Raw genomic sequence first — 17,611 nt, 5'->3', positions numbered from 1 at the left:
TTTTCAATTGAAGTTTCTTCCGGGGATAATAACCTATTTTTATTTCTCGATTTCTAACCATACAATATAAATGAGATATAATCTTGCTATAAGAATATCCAAAACTGATACAGTAAGGCTATGCTGGTATTGATTATTTTTTATATATATTGAAATAATTTAACATCCTACGGGTACTGAATTACATCTGATTTTGATAGAAAGCATATGAATATCAAAATATCTCATCGTGATATAATTTTGTTTTTCGCTCCTGATCGAGTAGGGGAACCATATTACCATATTGCATGTTAATGACAATCCACTACAAATTATCTACGAAGCATTTATATTTTGATAGATTAAAATTTTGTAAGTTTAGTTCTACTCGATATCAAACTTATTTTAATGTCAAACTATGCTTTCTCAATGAGAAATAGGGGAGCGTGGGGATACTTGATCCCCTTTTCTTATTTTCACCTTATCTTTTTGGAAAAAAAATTCAACTCGCACTCTTTTACGTTTTCTGACAGCGTGTAACTTCAAGTTTATATGCTCTTAAAATTAGAACGATACTTGAACCCGTAGATGAACTAGAAGCATTTTCGTGGGAGTAAAAAAATTGCGATATTTTTGAAGTTAAGGGAGACTTGATCCCTTATTCAGGAAGCCCTAATCCATGGAAAAAATCAAACAAAACCCCAAGATAGAATGTTAATTGACTTATTTGGTCATGTTTGTTCTCATTTCACAATCTATAATTGTCAGAAAAAAAAATCTATAGCTTATTTTCAACTCTTATGACATTGCATACTTACGGGCGCAATTTATTTATAAACAAGAGAAAATCAATTATTTTAGCCCTTTTCTTTAGATAATTGATGGATGAATATTAGCTATTGAATAAATATTAGTAATCTCGTAATCAGCAATGACCACGATCCATTGAGAAGAATAATATACCGGGATCATTTGTACCCATATATTAGGGACCCAAAATCAACATTTTAGAAAACTTTTTCTGAAAAAAAGTTGGGAGTTTTCCATTGCTTTGAAAATATTGTATTTTGAAGTTCATTTTACACTTGAAAAATTGATGTATTGGAATAAATATTTTTGTTATAATAATTCCATGTTAGGAACATTTTAAAATGGTGAAAAAAGATATTCAAGTCACATTTTGTGAAATTTTTCAAACAAAGTTCAATAACCAAAAAATTTATTTTGTTAAAATTTTTTGAGCTTCAACCATTGCTGTTTTGTTCCATTTGGTACATTTTTCTAGAACATTTGATCTTTGTACGACATTCCAGTTTTGAGATATAGCAAAGGAATCAAGTATCCCCAGGGATCGAGTATCCTCATTCTCCCCTACTAATACTACGCTGAATAGTTGATGATTTTGTCTTTTATTCAAGTTTATCGTTAAATAGTACTCTCCTATTTTCTGTTGGAAAAATATCTTAGCTAAAATCAGGTAATAAATGCTTTTTCCTTCTGGAGCCTTAACATATTAAGGTCCACGAAGAAATCTGAGCCGAGGAAACGCCGAAATTCAACATTTTGTATTTTAAAATTCGCTGGACCAAATTATACAAATTTAGTATGTTTGGGTTACCGAAAGTGCTGTGTTCAAATTAGTAGAATAGAATTTCATAAATAAATTTATAACGTTTGAGTTATGCTTCTGAAAGTAGTACGTTTACGGCAAGCGAAAAAAAAGAGAATTCTCGTGTTAAAATTCCCATCATAGAAAATCTGGAGAAGTTTTTTTTATGTACTAGCTAAACGAGAATTGTCAAACTATGTGTCTAACAAAATGTGTTATCAAGTAATTTATGAGATTTTCTTGATGGGAATTTATTAGCTGATATTTATATTAATAATTTTTTATTCAGTATACTGGAGAAGATTTTTGTTAGTTATTAATATAGCTTAAACCTTGCACAAAAATTAAAAGATAAAAGATAATAAAAGGTATATGTCAGGGTTATTATTGGGCTGAATAACACAACTTATATTGTAAAAAATTAGTCGGATCAAAATTGGAAAAGAAATTCGATAACTAGAATTTTAAAATATAGGAATTTTAATATTCAATTGGGTAATGCTTAAGTTAGGTGTTTAGAAGTTGGAGACAACCTAATCTAGTAGGAGTCTGAAAAATGAAATTGTTATCTTATCGAATTTAGCATTTATGTTCAAATCGAGTCAGATTTGTAGAGTTAATCTCAAGTATTCTCATTAATTTGGTTCCGCATCTGAATCCGATATCTACATTTCTAAATTTCAATGTAAACTCTAGAATTGGGAATGAAAAAACTGTGAAATTTGACAAACTGCATTTGCTACTCACAAATGAATAGATTAAATAGAGTTAGTTAGGCAAGTCAGTTTGAAAACTAGTTTGAGATCGACATATAACTGTTAGATATTTGTACCCAAGTAACACTGATAGTTTTATTAGACTCCTCAAGCCCCTAATAAAACCAAAACTTTATCTAGTAGTCTGCTTTAAAACTTCAAATGTTACTTAGGTATTTCTTTAATTTTGGCATCACTGTATTTTGAGTTCACCTGTGTCAAATCAATGCCCAAGTCAGTTATTCTGTAACCGCTGAACCATGTAGACTGTCCGTAATAAACTTAGTGACTAAATATCACAGTGTTCTATTTTGAGGATCTGATACACGTTATAATAACAAAATTATAGAGATCTTATTTCAATTAGCGTATTGTAGGTATATCGACGATCTACATGGCGACATAATGTCCTCAAGTGGCCTCTTTGAAAATTTCATAAGCTGGCAAATAGCTTGGACTCCAAAGGCAGGCAAGGTATTTGAAAAACGCATTAAAGTTGTGTTTTTTTTTTTTCAAAACAAATATGAACAACATACACGATTGAGGCTCTACAGACTGTATAAACGTGGGCAACTTCTTATTAACATGTTACCCCCAGTACCATGCGCGGATCTACGGGGGGGGGGGGGGGGTGATGGGGGTGATCACCTCCCCCCAGCGGCAAAAAATAAATCATCAGTGAAATGGACACAAATTTTTTAAATCAATTTAGTTGAAATATAACTTTTTCAAGTGTCAAAATTTCTTAACATTGACATTACCATTTTTACGCGTGCATAAGAATTCAATAGCTGCTTAAAAATAAGCTTGAATTGAGTATGAACTTCGGCCGTACGAAAAGGATAAAGCTTGCACTTCACTCTTTAAGGAATTTCTATAAGCATGACAGCAGATTGGTTTTGTTTATTAACCGATATCCAGAGTTGTTGTAAGCGCTAGTACCAGAAACGTCGGCTGATAGTGACTAATTCTGAAAGATTTCTTAAAAAGGCCTGAAAGAAGCCAACATCTATTTTCAATTTGATCATTAAGTGATTTCTAATTTATGCATGTTTACCAAGCTTAATGGTTTTCTAAAAAAAAATTTATTGGGTCCATAAATTAAAATTTTCAATTATTGTTCTATGTACGACTAGAAATATTTGTGACATAATTCTGACATTTTCAGTAACACTTTTTAACTGTGGGAAAATATCCTCACAAGCGATCATGTCCTTGAACGGACTTCAACGTTTTGCTAAATTCTGGAGGTTATTTTCCAAAAAAGTGGGTATCCTAAAACCGGGCCGCTGAAATGAGCAAAACCGGGCCGCGTTTACTTCCGTATTGGTGCGTTTACTGACTCGTTTTTTAAAACTAACAGCAAAAAAAAACACTGAAAGTATTCGATAAGATATAAAGAGACGAATAAAATCAAATATAATGATTAGCAATTTATATTTTATTTGTCTAGATACGTGCTTATTTGTGTTTTGAATGTTTATTTGTTTTAGATTGTTTTTTTATTCAAATCTTTAAATTGATATTTTGATGAAACTTCAAGTGAAAAATAAGTAAAATTATTGAATAAATACATTGACGGGTTTCGATAAGTAATGAAGTAGCATACGGTTTGAAATTGGAACTCAAAAGGGAAAATATTTCGATTAAATTTCATTGAAACTTGTGTAAATTACTTTTTTACCCGAATATTGTAATGGTTCCAAAATTAATAAGGCGTAGTTTTAACCATAAAACCAGAGATGCTCATTTGAGTAAGTTTAAATCATACCAACAGATTTATTTTTCACCGAATATAAATAAATTATGATTTTCAAAATTAAATTGCTTATGGATTTCTAACCTGATAAAAATAAACAAATGGTCATTCTATTTCCTCAACTAGATGAATAAACGTAAAATCAACTTCATACTAGTGAAAAAAATATTTGTCTGCGTTTTGCCTAAGACAAAGCCAGCCACAAACAGATGTACAGAATTCTTTGAAAAAACTCTTTTTTTAAATTGTCGTTAACATTATTTACATGCTGCAGAACTCTCTTCATCTGTATCATCAACAATTTCCCTGTCATAGTTTTTATTTTTCGGAATCACTCAAAAAATTTTGGCCAATTTTTTTTTGAAAATTTACTAAATCACCCCCCCTAAGAGCGATTTCTAGATCCGCGCCTGCCCAGTACCGATATAAGACTCGGGTCCATGCCACCAGCGAACCAGCGGATAACTGAGTCATACATTTTTTCAAATGAAACATATTTCCTCGTGTTCAGAGTAAATAACGAAGTCTGTTCTTTCAAAATGTTCGAATAAACATTCCTGTTTTAATCAGCGCATAGTACGAGTGTTAAGTTTTTTTTTGTTAAGTAAGGCAGATATTTCAAAATGATTTTCGAAACTTGTTGTTTCCCCGGTAATGGACATTTGTCTTCTGGTTACCTTTTCTTTCACCGAGGAACGCTAACATTTCGTCATCATTCCAGTTCAAGTAGTTAGATATTTGAACATGTTTTGAAAACTAGTTCTAGAATGATTCTTGAGCATCTAAATTTGAGCTTTAATTATAGAAAATAGTTGAGAATGTTCACGAATTTTCTATACTCCTAGATTTATGCATCAAAAATATGATTGGTCACGTAGTACTAAAATGGCCCTCTCTTGCCTGACTACGTTTTTCTGTGTATGTATGAATTAAAGAAAGTAAACATTATACCGGTTTGGTTGATCTATACCAACACTGTTGGAGAAATAAAATTTTAAGTGGGAATCACCGTTTTTTTTAAATATACGTTTATATAATTCATTTACGTAGTTGGAGTAAGATGCAACAAAATACAAATGAAAGTTACACGCCCTGTTGATCTTGTTTCCGCGCGCTCGACAATGATTGTTTCGCCACACACGTTTGTTAACAGTAAAATTTCATCCGTTCAAACATGTATTGATCAGTAAGAAGATGGTTTTTTATTATGTTTACCCCTAAATGTATACAGCACATTTATGCTTATGCTTGTACCAGCTTTAGTGACAGCAAACTCGTGAAATTTACAGAATCAAAGCAATCGCAGGACTTTTCACTAAAAAATGCTAAAAAAATTAAAGTAAGAGCAAGTTCACTGGTGTTGGGAAAAAGTGGTAGAAATTTTTACATTTTGAAAATTTTACCATGCAAAAATGTTTTCAAGACCTTGGGGTGTTGTATTTTTTTACAACTCTGTTTCTATTTCAGCCGTATGTGATAGAAATATGGCTATTTTTGCATCACAGCATGCGAAATACAACACGTGTTGTAAAAAAACTAGAAGGCCACAGATCTTGAAAATGTTTTTGCATGGCAATATTTTCAAAATGTGCCGTAAGTGTCAAAATTTCTACCACTTTTTCCCTACACCAGTGAACTTGCTCTTAGGAATTGATCAAATGTTGAAATTGATTCTCGTTTTGGGCATATGGCCTGCCTTCGACCAGACCGAACTGAACGCCATGAGAAAATTTTTAAACTGCAGATTTTGAAATTCCTGTTATTCTTATGCGAAACCGAAAATTCTAAAATAATTCACTGGAATGCGTTCCTTGAATTATAAACAATTGATTCTGGTTTTTAAGTTTTACTGATTTTGTCTATAGTTGAAAATATTTGTACATAAAACTCGAGTGACTCGGAAAAATGCTGATGGCGTTCAGTTCGGTCTGGTCGAATCCCGACCATATAGTCTTTGCCACTAGCCCTTCCCCCCTTGGGATGGCCCGGAAAACGGTGTGCAGTCAAAAAGTAGAAAGAAGAAGAAGATGTCAATTCAAAATGTATAAATGCTTGAGGTAGTCTCATATGAAAATCTTGAACCTGCCTAACTCGTTAGCCTGTTTACTCACCTGTGTGGGCACATTCACAAGCTTCAGTGGGTACCGTTCATTTCTTACCTGGAGCGCGCGAGGGAGACTCCATGAATGAACGTGACTCCGCAACAGCGAAACCACGGATCGCGACTTCTCCCAATCTTCATCGACGGACGACCTGATCGTTGCAACCAACACAGGTGAACCGCAAAACCAGTTTTTCTTATGGGATTTTTCTTGGCTTAAAATGCTCGGGAAAAAAAGAAGTCTTGTTTTTAATTTCTTCCAGCACAACACCAAAGAAACTGGCTGGGAGAAAAACAACTCTGTTGCCTTTTCGAGACCGTAGTATGTTGATGTTCATGCGGCGAAGTCTTTGGGTTGTTGGTTGGTGTGGTTTCGAAGTTGCGATCACTCGGCAGTCGCGGTGTGGAATTTGAACGGTTGAGGCGTACCTCAACCGGCTCTCAAGTCTGGGTCCTTGCGTCGTTCAGTGCCTTCAGTGAGTCTCGGTGTCGCTCCGTCGAGTTTGTCTTTGGCCTTCCCCTTCAAAGGGGGCTTAACAGCCCGTTGTTTTCCTCTTCACCTTTTTCTTTATGGCGGATTTGTGTGTGTAGTTTGCTCGAAGCAAAATTCTTAGCGCTCAGGTGATGATCGCATTCCCCTGGTGCATCTAATTAGTGGGTCGATCTTTTGGATTCTTATTGGGATTTTATATACGCTGGGCGCTTACATAATCGTTGAAATCAAGTTTGAGTGTTTTGATTGAACCAATTGGGATTGATTTTACCGTTAAAGTGGAAGTGAGTGTTTAAAAGCTTAAGTAATTGGAAAAGCTTCTCTTGTGGTGTCCTTCGCGCTCCGACATTCCCCGTGATCAGTTCTGTGTACAATTACTGTTATAAAAAAATACGACCAAGAGGCTGGGTTATTTGTGCTCAAAGTTATCGTCGCAAATCTGCCCGCTAGAAGAGTGTTGTGCAAATAAGTGAAAATCTGCAGCTAAAAAAGATTTGCAATAAGATTCAATTCAGATATAAAACGAAGTGGATTGTTTTACATTTTACGAATACCATAAAGAGGTGATCGGGCTGAAGCTTGCTCGGAGTTGAAAATTCTACAAATCTGACTGTCGTAGTGCTGTTATATTGTTCATTGAAAAGAGCCACGAGAACCAACTTGTCGGAGATCGCCAACCGCAGAGCAAAAGGTAACGTATATTAAGAAAAGATCGCGACCATTTAAAAGGTGCACACTCTGGACGAGGCAGCACTTCGAAGAACATTCCACGATTTAGGTGCGCAGCGCGGAGATCCAAGCCTTTGCGTGGCCTCTCTAACGTTCGTACGCAAACGCGCGCACCTCTAATGCCATGAGAGAATAAATCAACCTTAATTTGGCGCTTGTTGCTTAAAAAAACAGATCGTGAGGAAACCATTGCTCACATACCTTACCTATATGTATGCTGGACACATATAGGCTCAAAAGCTTGGCACTGAGTGAGAGCTAAAAAAAAAAAGATGACGACAAGAAAATAGCCACGAATTGCTACAATTTGGTAACACAACCAAATTTTCTTTTGCGCATTTCCTGCGGCACAAAATAGTCGCAATCGGAGGATTGATTAAGCGAGCGTTTCCAAATCTTAGAGTACCTATGTATCTGCTAGTGGACGTTGAGAGAAGATGAGAAGTGACTTTTGCAAGATGAACTCGTAATAACGGAAAGCGTAGATTGATGTTACATTTACCAGCAATGGAATTTCGTGCTGACAAAAGTTTGGGGGAATTAAGGCATATTTCAAATAAATAACGCGAATTTTCACCTCATAATACCATTAAAGGTGGAAAAAGAATACTGTCTCAAAGGCGAGATGGGTTAAGGAATTTTCGTATGATTTTTTTTTGTTTTGGGTGTTAAATTGACTGAATCAAAACAGTATTTATTCGGATGACCAACAAATATATCCACAGATAATCATTTAAAATAAGTTATGGAGAATAAAACAAAAGAATGTTGACATCGCCATTTGTGAAAAAATATTTTTCATTTAATTTTAAATATTTGGGAATAGATTCACTGTTCATAGCCTAAAAGATCTGAAAACAATTTTTATAGGAAGGTGTCGTAAAAAAAACTTTACCCAGTATGACGGATTGGCTTAATGATATCACTTACAATATTTATATTGCTTTTATCATCCTGTTTTTACACTGTTGGTATATTATTGGTGTATTCTTATATTTTTCGATCAATTACCAATTTTTTTGAATAAATTTTTTTGTTATTAAGTTACCAATCAGGGCTAAAATGCATCAAAATGCAAATCAAAGATTCACCTTTTCTCATTTCCATATGCTTTATGATTGTTTTGCATCACTTGCTTGTTAATTTCAAAATTTCATCCATCTATTTTTTATGATTTTAGCTAGAAAATTTTTTTGTAGTATTTTTTTACCCCTAAATGTATGCAGCACTCTTATGCTGATTTTTTTGTTTTGACTATTCTTAAGCTTCATTTTTCGCTACCATGACAAGCAACTAAGCATTTCATGGAAAAAGTTATAACTATTTCAAAAGAAAAAAAATTTGAATCCGTTGAACAGTATTCAAAAATGGCAAAGTTTGCTTGCTAGAGCTTTTGATAATTTTATGAAATGTTTTTGCAAAGATTAGGTATATGGAAAAAGGAATAAATTCCCTGGCTATGCATAGCAATTTTTTTGAGATTTATTTATTCTCAACCTACGGTTTGACAGCTTTCAAAAAAGCAGTCAAAAACGCTAAAATATAAAACATTATTTTTATAAAAAAAATTTTTTTTTGACACAAAATCGAACATCTTTTCTTGGGTACAAATTAGGTTCGTGCTTTGTTCACATGAATTGTACTGCAAGAATTAAGGAATATTTTCCATCCAAAGATACATTTTTTGGAACTTTCAGTACATCTCTGACGATTTTTGAATGAAAAATTTGGTTTTCCCATACAAATTTCCACGCACAATTAAAACTCGTTGCGCTTATTCAGGACTGGATGGATCGCTTCAAAAATTTCTGGCAGCAAGTTATGGGAGGTGTAAAAATTTAAGTATTTGAAATTTCCATACAAAGCTTGCGCATACAATGCGGTCATTTTTTTTGGTGTTCACGGATGTATAATATAAGCCTCGAAAGATTAAGAATGAATTAGACAAGAAAAATTTAGTAAGGGGCCAAGAAAATCTACCGTGGCATGGGAGATAAAAATAAATGAATAGGAGAAGTTGTATTATTTCAAGGAAAAAAGTGACAGTTAGCGGGCCAATTTCCAAATATATTTGACATGCGGATGAACGTCTGCTTTGTACTGATTTAACTCATATTTTATCATTGTTTTATAACTTTTTTCTCCTTTGGTAATTTTTTAATTATAAACTTGATTTGAAATTTTAAGTTCTATGTTATGGAACCCTTAAGTAGATTCCAGCAGTTTATTGTACATCAGCTTTTCCTGGAATTCTAAATAACCCTCCTCATCCTTATTTAGTACTATATAATTTTTCAAACTACAGACCCCGTTCGATTTTGGCAACAATTTAGTGTTGCCATAATCGAAAGATTTTTGTCCCTTTTTTTTTCTTTAATTAATCAAAATGATTGTAAAACATAATACAGACTCCATTCGTTTCTGGCAACATTCGATTTAGGCAACATCCGATTTTCACGCATGTGTCAAATCAAACTATTTTCTAAACGACATTACCTAATAGCTTTTGCTATAACGGGAACAATATAATTTAGATAAACACCAGAGATACGTTCTTACGTTCTTAAATGTTAATAGAATACAATAATAAAAAAAATTGAAAACTTGAATTGATCTAAACGACAAAAATGATAAAACTTTCATAAAATTTATAAGAAATACAAGCAAAAGTCTAAAAATTACAAAAATCGCTTAAAAAATAATGGAGAATGACAAAAATAGCAAATATGACAAATTAAAAAAATACATTATAAACAAAACAAGGAAAGTGCTAAATAGTATAGCATAGCATAGCATAGCATTGGGTGACTACACACATCTTGAATTGGCTGATACACGAGGTACGAATAACAATCAAGCTCAACATTAAATGCCAAAATGAGTATCTGGGTTCAATACTCATTTCAAGTGTTGCTATTAAGAATCAGTGTGGTACCATTATGCACACCGTGACAAGTCAATGTAATCACACAGAGATAAAGGGTGATACGGTCAAAATTTGGTCAATATCAACTTGACGTATTTCTTTCAATTTTGCATCTAAAAAACCTGAACACCCCTCGTTTTAAAGGTGTGTGTGTGTGTGTGTGTAGAGTGTTGCTCGTTTTTCGATTTTGGAATTCACTCTTCAGTTGTCAAAATGTCGTCCAAGGAAGAAGAGCAGCGTATCAAAATTTTGCTCGCGCATCGCGAAAATCCGAGCTACTCGCACGCAAAGCTGGCAAAATCGCTAAAAGTTGCTAAATCAACCGTTACAAGTGTAACTAAAGTGTTTGGGGAACGTTTTTCGACAGCCAGGAAGCCTGGATCGGGGGGAAATCGAAAACCGGAAGCCGCTGAGACGACAAAGAGAGTTGCCGGTAGTTTCAAGCGAAACCCTAACCTCTCTCTCTCTCCGAAATGCCACTAATAAGCTGGGTGTATCGTCTACAACCGTGCATCGAGCCAAAAAACGAGCCGGACTATCGACTTACAAGGAGGCAGTGACTCCAATTCGCGATGATAAACAAAATACGACGGCCAAAGCGCGATCCCGGAGGCTGTACACGACGATGCTGACGAAGTTTGACTCCGTGGTAAAGGACGACGAAACCTACGTCAAAGCCGTTTACAAGCAGCTTCCGGGACAGGAGTTTTATACGGAAAAAGGAAGGGGAAAGGTAGCTGATATTTTCAATAACATGAAACTGTCAAAGTTCGCGAAGAAATATCTGGTTTGGCAAGCCATTTGTACCTGTGGCTTGAAAAACAGCATTTTCATAGCTTCCGGGACTGTCAACCAAGAAATTTACGTGAAAGAGTGTTTGAATAAACGTCTGCTGCCTTTCCTGAAGAATCACGGTTGTTCCGTACTGTTTTGGCCGGATTTGGCATCTTGCAATTACGGTAAAAAGGCCATGGAGTGGTACGCCGCCAACTACGTGCAAGTGGTTCCCAAAGACAAGAACTCTCTCAACACGCCAGAGCTCCGCCCAATTGAGAAATACTGGGCTATTGTCAAGCGGAACCTAAAGAAGACCAAAAAACTGCTAAGGACGAGCAGCAGTTCAAGGCAAACTGGCTTACTGCGGCGAAGAAGGTGGACAAGGTGGCTGTACAGAATCTGATGGCAGGGGTTAAGCGTAAGCGAACTCACGGACATCTGCTCAGGAAGCAACTGACTTGCCAACTGGGCTATGCCAATTTTGTTCAGAGGTCAAAAGAATGATACTTGGGATTAGCAACATTCTCAATGGACAAAACTGATGCTCTCTCTTTGAACATCAATAACGGCGCCGGCCACGTCCTAGTAGTCAATAGATAGTTAGGAAAAAGAGAGAAAAGGATGAAAGAAAAAAATTGTGCTTTAGGACCGAGGTTACCTCTGCATCCTAGCAAAAAAAAAAATATTTGGGAGTGTGGTTTCAGGGATATGATCTGGAAACACCTTTGACAAGTGCATGAAGCTGACTGTTCCTACAGTTTTTTTAATCAAACTCCTATGTAACATTACAGGTTCCCTTTGAAAATTAACGTTTTTTCACTTATTTCTACACAAAAACTATTCTTTTCCTGATTAACATAATTTTAAGTCAATTTTCTCATTTTTAATGCATTTTTTCATTTTTTCTTATATTGTTTTTGATGCATTTAGCACTTTTCTTGTTTTGTGGAGATCGAAGCAATCCTTTGTTGCGTTGTGACGTGTTTATTTTTCAAGCTGGTGAAAAAGTTTATCCGGCATTGAAAAATTTATCCGGTACAACTGTGATCGATGTTTACTCTCGGGCTCGAACTCACGGACATCTGCTCAGGAAGCAACTGACTTGCCAACTGGGCTATGCCAAAAGCCCTGATTAAAAAATGTATGGTTTTATGAGCGTGGGCAACATTTATTGGAAATGTGAAATTTAAATTGTCAGCGGTGTTCAAAAATATAAGAACTTTAAAATATATTTTATTGTGTCCATTTTTAACTTTTTCTCTTGAATTTTCATAAGAAAAGCCTGGATTTTGGTCAGAATTGCCTGGTTCACTTTGGTTTTTTTAGATGAAAATTGAATCATGAAATGGGCTATACAATAGTATTTTTGCAGAATACTTGGTGATGTAGACGGTACTTATAGAAGACACAATTTAAAGCTTATTTGCAATGTTTCATGTTAATGGTCATTTATTAAATGGTTTTGAATAATTGTTTTGAAATGCTGATAAAATTTCAAGGCTTTTTGATGTGCTATTTTATGATTTCCGTCAAAAAATAGCAGAGTAAAGTACCTTTGAAATATGGTTTTATTTTATTTACAATAAAATCTAACCTAGTCTAACTCAAAAAACTAAAAAAGTTGGAAATTGGAAAAATACGTGTGTATTTAAGTCGCGAAATAAATCCAATTTTGAATTTTGAGATTTGAAGACCCCCGGAGCATACCCGTCAGATAATAAATGCATGATAAAAGGCGCTTATTGAGCTCACTGTTTGTTACTATTCAAACATGCCTTCATGAATACGGAATATTTAGGTAAGGTATTGAAAGTTTTTGTAAGTTGTATTTCTTTCGTATGTCTTGTATAAGATGTGGAAAACATACCTCATAAACTAAAACAAACAAGAGTACTTTTCGTAAAATTTCTCAAAAAGAAGTTTACTCACATTTCTTGATCGAAAAAGAGTACGTATGTCCCTAGGTTAAAATCCTTTCAAAAACAAAACAAAAGTGCTTGTGTCCATTTTTTATTAACTCACGAACTTTCATATTTCAAACGTCTTATCCTTTGCATCAGATTTGATTTCAAGGCACGGATTCCCTCCAAAATCAGTTAAGAAAAAAAACTTTTACTATGTGAATTATTTAATTGGTAGGTATTCAAAAAATAAGAAAACAAACAGTTTTTTTTTTCTGCTGAGAGAAGAAAGGTGAAAAACCCATCAGTTATTGTTTGAATCTGCACTCTGAAATCTTATTTTTGAATCCTTTTTGAAATTTGGATATATTTATTTCTAATGTTTAGATGACGATACCTGATCAGATAAGTTGTGGATTTGGTTTGAATCAAGAGAGTATGTTTACAACTTGCATCATAAACAACAAGAATTCGAAAAAATAGGTCTCGATTAAAATGTATTTGCATGAAGTCAGCGTTTCTCCATTTCATGCTTTCAAAAAACGGAGACCAATCTTTTGCAGCACTTCTTTTTTTCAATGAACTATTGTTAATGAAAATTTTATCATATCCAGCACTTCGTTGCGGAACGTTAAAAAAGAAGAAGTTTCGGCAATCATCGGTAAATTTCAATTCTCACAGCACTGCCGAAAGATTCCCTCAAGTTCGGAAGGTGCGTCACGCTTAGTAAGTTTTTCTTTAGTGGTTACAGTGCGTGACAATCGTCGAGCTGATGACCTTGTTGTTGCTGTTCTTGCTATTGCGTTCGAGTCTGAAATCAGCGATTCAGTTCGATTTTTTCCTACGTCGTCGTCGCTGATCACACGACTGCGTTTCGTTGCCTTCAGCTGCCTTCATTTTTCGATTGTTCGCCGAAGTTAGGGGAAGGTACTCCGGTTTGCTTCCTCTGGAACTTAATTGCAATTTGGTTTCGGATTTTTGTGCCGGCCTAATTTTGCTTTTATAACTTGAGTTGGAGCATGGCAAATATGCCACCAACCAATAGTGATCGGATAGAAGCTTTGGAGCGGCAGATGGTTGAAGATTTTTTTTTGGAAGGCAGAAGGAACGTGTAATATAGTACAGGAAAACGTTCGCTCTTTTACCTGCCTAGTGGTGAATCGGAAGTACTTTTGGTCGTTTCTTTGGAGGTTTGCGAAGATTTACCGTACTGACAATTATAATTTGGCCATCATTTTTTCCCTTAATGAGGCCATTTGACTTTGTGTCATTTTTAATGCACGGAACGGTTCTTCGTGTAGTGCGTGTTTTATTTGTGTTGAGCATATTCGCAAATCAATTCTCAATGATGATCCACATTTACAGCCGAAATTTAGATGTTTCAGTTCAAAAAGTGCGAGAGCCTCACTGACAGGTGACAGGAATGAACGCAAGTTCGACAAAATATTGATCTCAGATTTCCAATATTAACTTTATAGTCCAATGCCAGATACAAATTCAAGAATATTTAAGTTCTTGGGAAAATTTGAGATGTCTGGAAAAATGTTATAATGCTTCCCGATATTCGAATCTGATTTTTTTTCCTGGAACCTCCTTACTTTACTACACATAAGAAAGCGCCTGAGGTTATACAATCACCTTACCTTTTCTAACATCAGGAGACAACACGAGGTGCTTTGATTGTAGATCCTCATGACCTTAACACAACATAAAGTTGAACAAGAAATTAAAAGTATGACAATTTTGAAAAATTCGGATGAATTCAAAATAAATGAAAAAAGAATAGATGAAGTCTTCGAATCATTCTGGCCGATTATATAAATAAACAGAAATTACACACATTGATCAGCAGCGATTATGACGAAGATAGAATTTTATCATGAGATTACCCTCATGTGATTGGATTCTACTAAGCGATGTCTTAAAGAACTACAATTTCTTAAAAGAAAACACATTTTTGTGCATTTCTTCTCTGAATTCCAATTTTTTTTAAATTTAGTTCTAAAGCTGGTTTGTTGATCTTGATTTTAAAACCAGATTTATAACTTTGATTGATAATTCTGATTAATAATAATTGTATTTCTGTAATCTCGACTATAACTTTGTTATAGCTTTTTGAGTTCTGGTTTCGGTACGAAATAAAAACCTCATTGGAAACGTAAACAGGGGTGGCAGTGGATCAAAAATAAACTTTTTCGAATTACTTTTCCACTTAAGAAATTTTTAAAAAATTTTTCATGTTACAAAAATTTTTTAAGATTACATTAACATTATTTTTATGCAGATTTTTCTCAAAGTAATTGTGGTAAAATGTTAGGGGAGGATGAGGTTACTTGATCCCTGGGATACTTGATTTCTTAGCTAAGCTATCTCGAAACCGGAATGTCGTACAAAGATCAAATATTCTAGAAAAATGTGCCATATAGAACAAAACAACAATTCTGTTATTTCAACAAATTTTGAAAATTTATTTTTCGTGTTATTGAACTTTGTTTGAAAAAAAATAACATAATGTGATTTGAAGATCTCATTTATCACTTTAAAATGTTTCCCACATGCAAAAATTGTAATAAAAATATTATGTCAATCGTTAAAGTATAATATGAACTTCACAACGGCATATTTTCAAAGCTATAGTCAACTCTCAATAGTTGTTAAAGTTTTACAAAATGTATAATATAAGTTCAATTGACCCCAAGAGTCCAAAAAGAAATATTTTCCTTTGAATGGATCGTGATCTTTGCTTACCACCATTTTTAATATTTGTCCAATAACTTCAAACTGATTCAAACTGTTTTTACTAGAAACTTTAGAAAAGCGCCTTTAAGTAGTCAATATCTATAGGGTAAAGACTAACTTTCATAATTCATATGTTGTTGCAGAACATGACAATGCCTATCGCTATCAAAATTCGAATAACGAAGATAGAATGTTTATTTTACTTTGTGAATGATATTCAGTTTCTGTATTCTGATTTTGAGTGCTGATTGAGATTTTGAATTTTGATTTTGCATTATTCAAATTACATATTAGTACCTTCTGTTCCTAATGCTGATCTTCGAAAATAATTCTAATTCTGATTTACTTTAAAATTTATTTTTGAATTCCATTTTCTGATTTTGGATCGTGACTTTTCATTGCGTAAACATAAGAACGAATACAAAATTCTTTCTGTTACTTGAAACAACTGAATATATTCCATGATTTTTAGAATACACAAAATAATGCTATATGTCACACCATGCCAAATTGGGCCTGTAACTTTGCAGTAAAATACCATTACTTTGAACGGTATTTTAGCAAAAAAAATGCCAATTACTTCAAATTGCTTCAATTAACAAAATGTTTTTGGAGCATTCATCAAGTGGTTAATCGGGACATACTTATAACATTCTCTAGAATCTCCTACAATCTTCAAAAATTATGATAAACCAAACAAATTCTATCATGAACTGAATCCAAAAGATTCGAGTTCAAAACTTTCGCAGAAACTCCTGAGAAACAATCTAATCTTATTCCAATTGCCTTTGCCCCTGAATTTATGCACCAGCAATAACACTTTTTCGGATATAAGCGTAGATAACGAAAATTTGCGTAATCTGGAACCTAAAAACCCAAAAATAATGCACTTTTTGGTTGAAAACGGTAGGAGTGTAAGTAAGAGCACTTTTGTAACTTTTCTTTAGCTTTTAACCACTCTGTTCCAAATGTTCATGCGTTAATTGTGAATAATCTGTTCCTTGGTGCTTCAAAATCTCGAACATTTTTTCCTATATGTGAAAGTTTTAATTCTAGTTTTGATCTTTACCATTTAAAATTTACAATTTACTCAACAAGATACCCAGATTCAAGATCCTTACATTCGTATAATTGATTAGAGTGTATTCATGTACTTCTACCAAAAAAAGGACAAGTCAATATGATTAAAAACTTAGGGGAGAGTGGGGATACTTGATCCCCTTTTCTTATTTTCACCATATCTTTTTTGAAAAATTTAGCAACTCGCCGTCTTTGACATTTTCTGACAGCTTGTAACTTCAAGTTTCTATGCTCCAAAAATTAGATCGATACTTGAACCCGTTGATAAACTAGAAGCATTTTCGTGGGAGTAAAAAAATTGCGATTTTTCTGAAGTTAGGGGAGACTTGATCCCCTATTGGAGGAGACTTGATCTTTTATTCAAGAAGCCCTAATCCTTGTAAAAAATCAAACAAAACCTCAAGATAGAATGTTAATTGACTATTCTGGTCATGTTTGTTCTCATTTCACAATTTATAGCAGACATAAGAAGAAAATTCTTTAACTTTGTCTCAACGCTAATAACATTGCATACTTAAAGGCGCTATTTTTTATAATTAAGAGAAAATTAATTATTTTCGCTCTTTTCTTCAGACAATTGTTTGATAAATATTAGTTTTTGGATGGATATTAGTAATTTCGTAATCAGCAATCATAACGATCAATTCAGAACAAGAATATGCCGTTTGGAAGGGGGATCAATTATACCCAACTCTAGGGGATCAATTGTACCCATAATCAACATTTTAGAAAACCTTTTCTTTTTCCATTGCTTTGAAAATAT

The 17,611-nt window shown here is 34.0% G+C and overlaps 1 protein-coding gene across 2 annotated transcripts in view; it reads left to right on the top strand.

Moving 5' to 3' along the window:
* The first annotated feature begins 6,583 nt into the window (after nucleotides 1–6,583).
* LOC129750639 (serine/arginine repetitive matrix protein 5) overlaps nucleotides 6,584–17,611 on the top strand; it is a 165,474-nt gene continuing 154,446 nt past the window's right edge. For both annotated transcript variants that reach the window (XM_055745637.1, XM_055745636.1), the window contains exon 1: nucleotides 6,584–7,387. The gene's annotated coding sequence lies outside the window, so the exon portion shown is untranslated. The remainder of the gene's footprint in view (nucleotides 7,388–17,611) is intronic.

Source organism: Uranotaenia lowii, chromosome 3 (assembly GCF_029784155.1).
Source record: "Uranotaenia lowii strain MFRU-FL chromosome 3, ASM2978415v1, whole genome shotgun sequence".
In the NCBI taxonomy this organism is placed as follows: domain Eukaryota; kingdom Metazoa; phylum Arthropoda; class Insecta; order Diptera; family Culicidae; genus Uranotaenia; species Uranotaenia lowii.
The sequence above is the reverse complement of the archived record's forward strand: the minus strand, read 5'-3'. Positions and strand labels throughout refer to the sequence as shown.